Source organism: Echinops telfairi, unplaced genomic scaffold (genome assembly GCF_000313985.2).
Source record: "Echinops telfairi isolate 266 unplaced genomic scaffold, ASM31398v2 ScPeMD7_443;HRSCAF=831, whole genome shotgun sequence".
Taxonomy (NCBI): Eukaryota; Metazoa; Chordata; class Mammalia; order Afrosoricida; family Tenrecidae; genus Echinops; species Echinops telfairi.
In genome coordinates, this window is record NW_022104341.1 from 84,758,175 (window position 1) to 84,764,227 (window position 6,053).

Here is a 6,053-nt window from a genome sequence, read left to right on the forward strand (position 1 = left end):
GGGATGGCAGATACCTGGCATCAGGGCAGGACTCTGGAGAGTTCAAAATCTGTACCGCCACTCAGCCTTTCTCCAGGAAGGATGGTGTGACAAAAGCTAAAAAGACAGCCTTGGGAGGGGGCGGCGAATAAGCACTTTATTGTATGGATTTTTTAACTCAATGGTTCTCCACCTTCCTAATGCCGTGACCCTTTGTTGCGGCGCCCAGCCCCCCAACCATAACATTATTTTCGTTGCTACTTCATAACTGCAATTATGCTACTGCTATGAATCGGGCAACCCCTGTGAAAGGGTTGTTCGACCCCCCAAAGTGGTTTTGACCCACAGGTTGAGAACTGCTGTTTTAAATCAAGCCATGTTCAAACCCTGGGTTATTTTGTTGTAAAACTCTTACTTAGAAAACGTTCTCTTGATATGATTGAACAATTGAATTGTATATGTGGATGAAGTGCTGATAAAACTGTTATCTATCTGTATATAAATCGTCCCTGAGCGAAAGAAAACTCTCATATCTCATATCTGCATATCTAGAATTCTTCGAGTGTGGCCCCAGCAAGACCAGTGAGGCGAGACCGTCCTGCCTGCCTGTTCTCTCTCCAGGCTGCAGACTCCCCCCGGGAGCTGCCTGTGGTGCAGGGGGGGGTGGGGGGCTTCCTGGGATTTGCCATGTTTCCCGCTAAATATCAAGAGACGAAAGACACAACATGAATGCTTTTGTTTGTTTGTCACTGCTCTCTACTCTTAACACTATGGGAATGTCCTGTTTAGAATGTTCCCCACAGAAGATTTCAGAGGGGGTTGAAGCCGCCTACACCTGCCGATACATACCACCTTGCCATTGTTAGGAGTCAGGGAGGGGCGCCAGGGCAAAAGGACATTTACCGACATCTTTTCACAAATCACGGTGAAATTTGGTCGCCAATGGCATTCGATCCCAATGACATAAATTAAATTTAACAGGAGAGTTCGAGGTGGGGGGAGTAGCAAAATCTAAATGAAATCTTAATTAAACTCCCAATGTCATCTCTACAAATTGTTCAGAAGACGGGGAAGGAGGAAGGGATCAGCACCCAGCAGCCACGTGCCTCCGTCATCTCCGCAGCCCATGAATGAACACATTATGGCTGTCCGCAGCGAGAGTGTGTGCCCTTGCACGTGGCCCCATGGAGGGAGGGCCGGGAAGTGCTCAACAGTGTATCCTTTCTGGGGATCCAGAAGATGTTTAACATGATACGATTTCCAGAGCAACTCGCCCTTCTTGGTCACAGAAAACCCCTCAGCCCTAACACTCCCAGAGCAGCAGCAGCAGCTTAAGGCATCTATATGGACGAATACACACATCAACAAGAGCCCTGCTGGTGCAGGGGGTTAGGCTGCTAACCACAAGGTCAGCAGTTCAAAACCACCAGCCACTCCATGGGAGGAAGTTAGGTGCTCCACTCCTGGAACGAGGTACAGTCTCAAACCCACGGGGGCAGTCCTACCCTGTCCTGTGGGGTCGCTGGGTTGGGATCGACTCTACGGCAGCGAGTTTGGTTGGTCTGTGCCACTGTTTGAAGGATCCACAAACAGGGCGACAGTGGTGACAATGGCCACCTGAAGGGAGTGGGATGTAAGGTGAGCGGCCATCTATCGCGCAGCATTTGAACTACTATTACTATCATTCTCACAGTAAAGACCCCCTTGTGCGTTTGAAAGCAGCTGCAGAAATTTTATATCCGACTGCTCTACTCTCCAGCAGCCTTGCAAAGGAGGGCTATTTCCCCATTTCAAAAACAGACACCAGACGACCCAGAGCTGAGAGACCTTAAATGGTGCCTGCGATGATACAGCCGTGACTGAAATCCTGGTGTGATTTTGCATGGGGTACTCTAGCCGTAAGGAGCCTGGAACAGTGGTGGCCTGCTAGCCACAAGGTTGGTGGTTCAAAGCCACCAGCTGCTCTGCAGGGCGTGGGGAAGGTGAGGCTGTCTGCATCCCTGAAGCATTAAAGCCACGGAGACCCTCCCTCCCCCCCAGCAGGGTCTGGGAGAGGGAATCGACTTGGGGGGTAAGGGGTGCTGCTGGGTTTGGGTTGGTTTGGACTGTGCCCGCTCTCCCCCTCGGAGTAGAGGACATGGGCACTCACACCCCTCAGGTCACTGCAGAGCTGAACTGGCACTCTTCCCCCCAGACCCACGCCTCATTCCTCTCGCTCCTCATACATGAGTATTTTACGCTCCTGTAGCAGGCCCGGCACGATAGTTGCAAACCTCAGACTTTTCCCATCATGGAAATCCGAGAGTCACCAAGTGCTACCTCACACACGGATTCCAAAGGCCACACTGATAAGGTCACTTCCTACCTGCTGGCCTCTCAGTGGCGCCGAGTCCTCTTCAGAGCAAAGGCGCTACACCCAGCTCACGGAGCCTGGAGCCTGCCACGGACTGCGGCTGACTGACCCTGCACCCCCTTTCTCACGCACTCCCCAAACATATCCTGCCACATGATCTTCTTCAAGACGTGGCCTTACTGCTGGTTGCAGGTCACTGCCCACGTTGCTTCCTGTCTGCAAAGCTTTTAAACCTGCATCCACTCACCTCATTGCTATGCATCCTTCAGGAAGTAAGGTGGGCCTGGTCTTTCTGGAAAATTATTGCCTAGAATCCCAATGTGACCTAAGATCCTATTCTGGGCGACTCCACTGGACACTCAATCACAGTCCTTCATCACTTACAACCCAACTGCTGGTTTAGCTACGTCTGGTCCCATGAGGCTGCAGGTTCTATGACAACGTACAGTTACGAGTTGGACTGCTTACCACGGGGTCAGCAGTTCAAAGCCACCAGGCACCCCTAGGGAGAAAGAGGGGGCTTTCTATTCCTGTATAGAAACCCAGAAACCCACAGGGGGCAATTGTACCCTGTCCTTACAGGGCCACTGTGAGTCTGCACCAGCTCGATGACAGTGAGATCACGCTCAATAAAATTGTGTGGAGCAACTAGAAATAACATATGGCAAGCGTGAAAATAAGAAAGCAGTGTAAACGGAGGAAGTGAAGCAGGCAGGAAACGCTATGCTTTTCTACTGACATCCCTGGCTTCCCATCCCGATTTCCCAAAGTTTCCTCCAACGCTGACGAGAGTGATCTGATCGCAGGCGCGTCCCTGATCCACTTTATCCTCACAACTGCGCCCTGCATTTCAAAATAGGGCCCTTGCTCCACATCAGGCTAGTTAGCACACCGCCGGGCACTGACCCCAGATGGCTGTCTCCTGAGCCAGGGCTCCCAATAGCCTGCTACACTTCCCTTCTGGATGAGAATGCATTCGGTGAGGCACAGGGAACTAAACGCCTTTTTCTTTTAACCATTACAGTGAAACAATACTTCCCATGATTGCTCACTTCCTGCCTTTTTATACTGAGTATCTTGAATATAATTAAATCTCATAAAATGTTTGATGGCTCAGTGCCAGTACGGCGATCAATACCAAGTTCTAGAGCAGTGGCTCTCAACCTTCCTAATGCCGCGGCCCTTGAATGCAGTTCATGTGGTGGTGACCCCCAACCACGAAATTATTTTCGTTGCTACTTCATCACTGTCATTTTGCTACTGTTACGCATCGGGCGACCCCAAAGGGGTCTCGACCCACAAGCTGAGAACCGCTGGTCTAGGAGATCCTCAGCACAGGGACCCGGGGTCCAAAGAATGCGCTAGGCTCCCAACTCTTTTTTCTCGGTGTGAGTCAGGTCCCACAGCTGTGCACTCTACTCGCTCCTCCTTCTCTTGAAATGCAAAAGGTGAAGACACAGCCACCCACCGAAAGGCAAGTCCCTGAAGAAGGCTTGAGTAAAGGGTTGCACCCCACCCTCATCTCCTTAAAGCTGATTGGCTGATCACATTAGACCATACTGTGATCACATGAGATCATCACCTAACTGCCAAACCACGAGAATCGTGGTCCAGTCACCCTGGCCCCTATTTGGTGGCACAGCATTTCGTGCAGGGCAGTTGCCACATCTTTCTCCCAAGGCGAGGTGGAGGGGTCCTGACGGCTAACCTTCCAGTTAGCCATCAGTGCTTCACCACTTGAGCCCCCAAGAGGCCTATCTGCTGCTGCGGCTGTTAGGCATTAACCTGCCTGGCCCGACACTTTCACCTGTGAAGGAGGACACGGCTGTTGACTACACACAGGACCGTGCTTGTCAGATGCCTTCTGGGCAGTTCCCACTCACAGGGATCCTGTGGTCGACACAGGACAGGACAGAGCACCGCCCGGGCCTGCACCATCCTCACCACCATTGAGAGGCTTGAGCCCCCAGTTGTTGCGGTCATCTTCTCTTACAGACCCTCGGCTTCACCAAGCATGTCCTTCTCCCGGGACTGGTCCCTCCTGATGCCATGTCCAAAGGACGTTGGAGGAAGCGTTGCCATTTTCCCTTTGAAGGCGTTATTCTGGCTGTCCTTCCAGCACCAATTTAGTCAACACTGCACTCCACCGGCATCAACTCTCCAGAGTGCCGGACTCACTGTCCAGTTTGTGCACGCAGATCAAGTGACTGCAAAATTCCAGGGCCCGGGGAAAGCGCAGCTTCATCCTCACACGCACGGCTTCGCTTCTGAACCCCTTACTATCTTTTACAGCGTATTTCCCCAATTCTGTCTGTCCTTGGATTTCCTGTACAGCTTTCTCTTTGCCCACTTCACAGGCCCACCCACGGGCATTTTAACCTCTCCCTCGGCCACTCCTCCAAAACCAAACCAAACACACTGCCATCCAGTCAATGCCAACTCACAGTGACCCTACAGGACGGGGTAACACTGTCCCCGGTGAGTTTCTGAGACTGTAATTCTTTATGGGAACAGGACGACCTGTCTTTCTCCTGAGGAGTGGCTGGTGGTTTCAAACTGCTGATCTCGCAGTTAGCAGCCTAACGCGTCACACTACTCCAGCCAGGGCTGCCCACTTTCGTGTCTATGTGCCTCTTAACCTCACAATTATACGTCTAAGTCCCTTTAGAGCCATTTCATAACACGTGTGTCATGGAACACACAACAACCCTACAGGACAGTGGGTACTGCCCCCGTGAACACAAGACTGTGACTCTTTACAGGAGTAGAGCACACCCCTCTTTCTCCCACGGAGTGGCTGGTGGGTTTGAACTGCTGACCTTGCAGCTACCAGCCCATGTGTAACCACCACGCCACCGGGGCTTCCCTAGGCGCTTGCCAGTGCCTTAACAATTATTTGGAAGGGTCATTTGGTCGCAAAGTCTTGTGCTAGCTTCCTTCTCATCTTTTGACTTGAAAGGGCACCTAGCAGTTCAGTGATCCTAACTCAAATATGATTGACTTAAAAATAGCACCCTTTGCCACAGGGGATATTTCACTTCCAACAGCCTAGTTAGTAATGGAGCCCTGGTGGCACCATGGGTAAGCTCTAAGCTGGTAAAAAGGTCAGGGCTGGCACCCGCCAGCTCTGGAGGAGAATGACCAGGCAGTCTGTGTCTTAACCATTTTCTACTCTGGGTCGGAATCCATCTAGCCATCACCACCACCACCTGAGTGCGTCTTACCAAACCAACTGGGATTGCGGGATTCGGACTCTGATCGATCCTACAGGGCATCAGAGAACTCTCCCTTTGGGAGTCACCTCTCTCCCGCGGAGCTGCTGCTGGGTCCCGAAGGCTGACCTTGCTGGACAACCCACTACCGGCCTAGGCTCCTCCCGGCTCTGCTGCACAGATCCCTCCACGTAGACCCGCGGGGAAGTTCGCGGTTCATCTTTTGTTTCTATTTAACTTTCTGGGACAGCAGCTGCTTTCAAAGGCCCCTTCCCTCAATTAAGCGCAATAATTCGGGTGGCCCGTCTCAATCCTGCACTATACGTGAGGGCACCTCAAGCAGACATGAGGCTAACTGAAGGACTCACGAATATGGGTACTGCCTCAAACAGGAATCCAAAATACTCACGGGACTCCCCTGTCGCCAAATCTGCCCTCGCCCTTAGATAGTTTCCTCTTACGGCCAAGGCCCCCCGTCGACGACGAGGGAAAGTCCCCGAAAGAAAGGA

General features: G+C 52.0%; 1 protein-coding gene across 4 annotated transcripts in view; it reads right to left on the reverse strand.

The window, feature by feature from the left end:
* Window positions 1–6,053, reverse strand: part of ST3GAL3 (ST3 beta-galactoside alpha-2,3-sialyltransferase 3) — a 266,714-nt gene extending 260,661 nt beyond the window's left edge. For 3 of the 4 annotated variants that reach the window (XM_045291846.1, XM_045291844.1, XM_045291845.1), the window contains exon 1: window positions 5,954–6,053. The gene's annotated coding sequence lies outside the window, so the exon portion shown is untranslated. The remainder of the gene's footprint in view (window positions 1–5,953) is intronic. The other variant, XM_004699493.4, reaches the window with a different exon arrangement.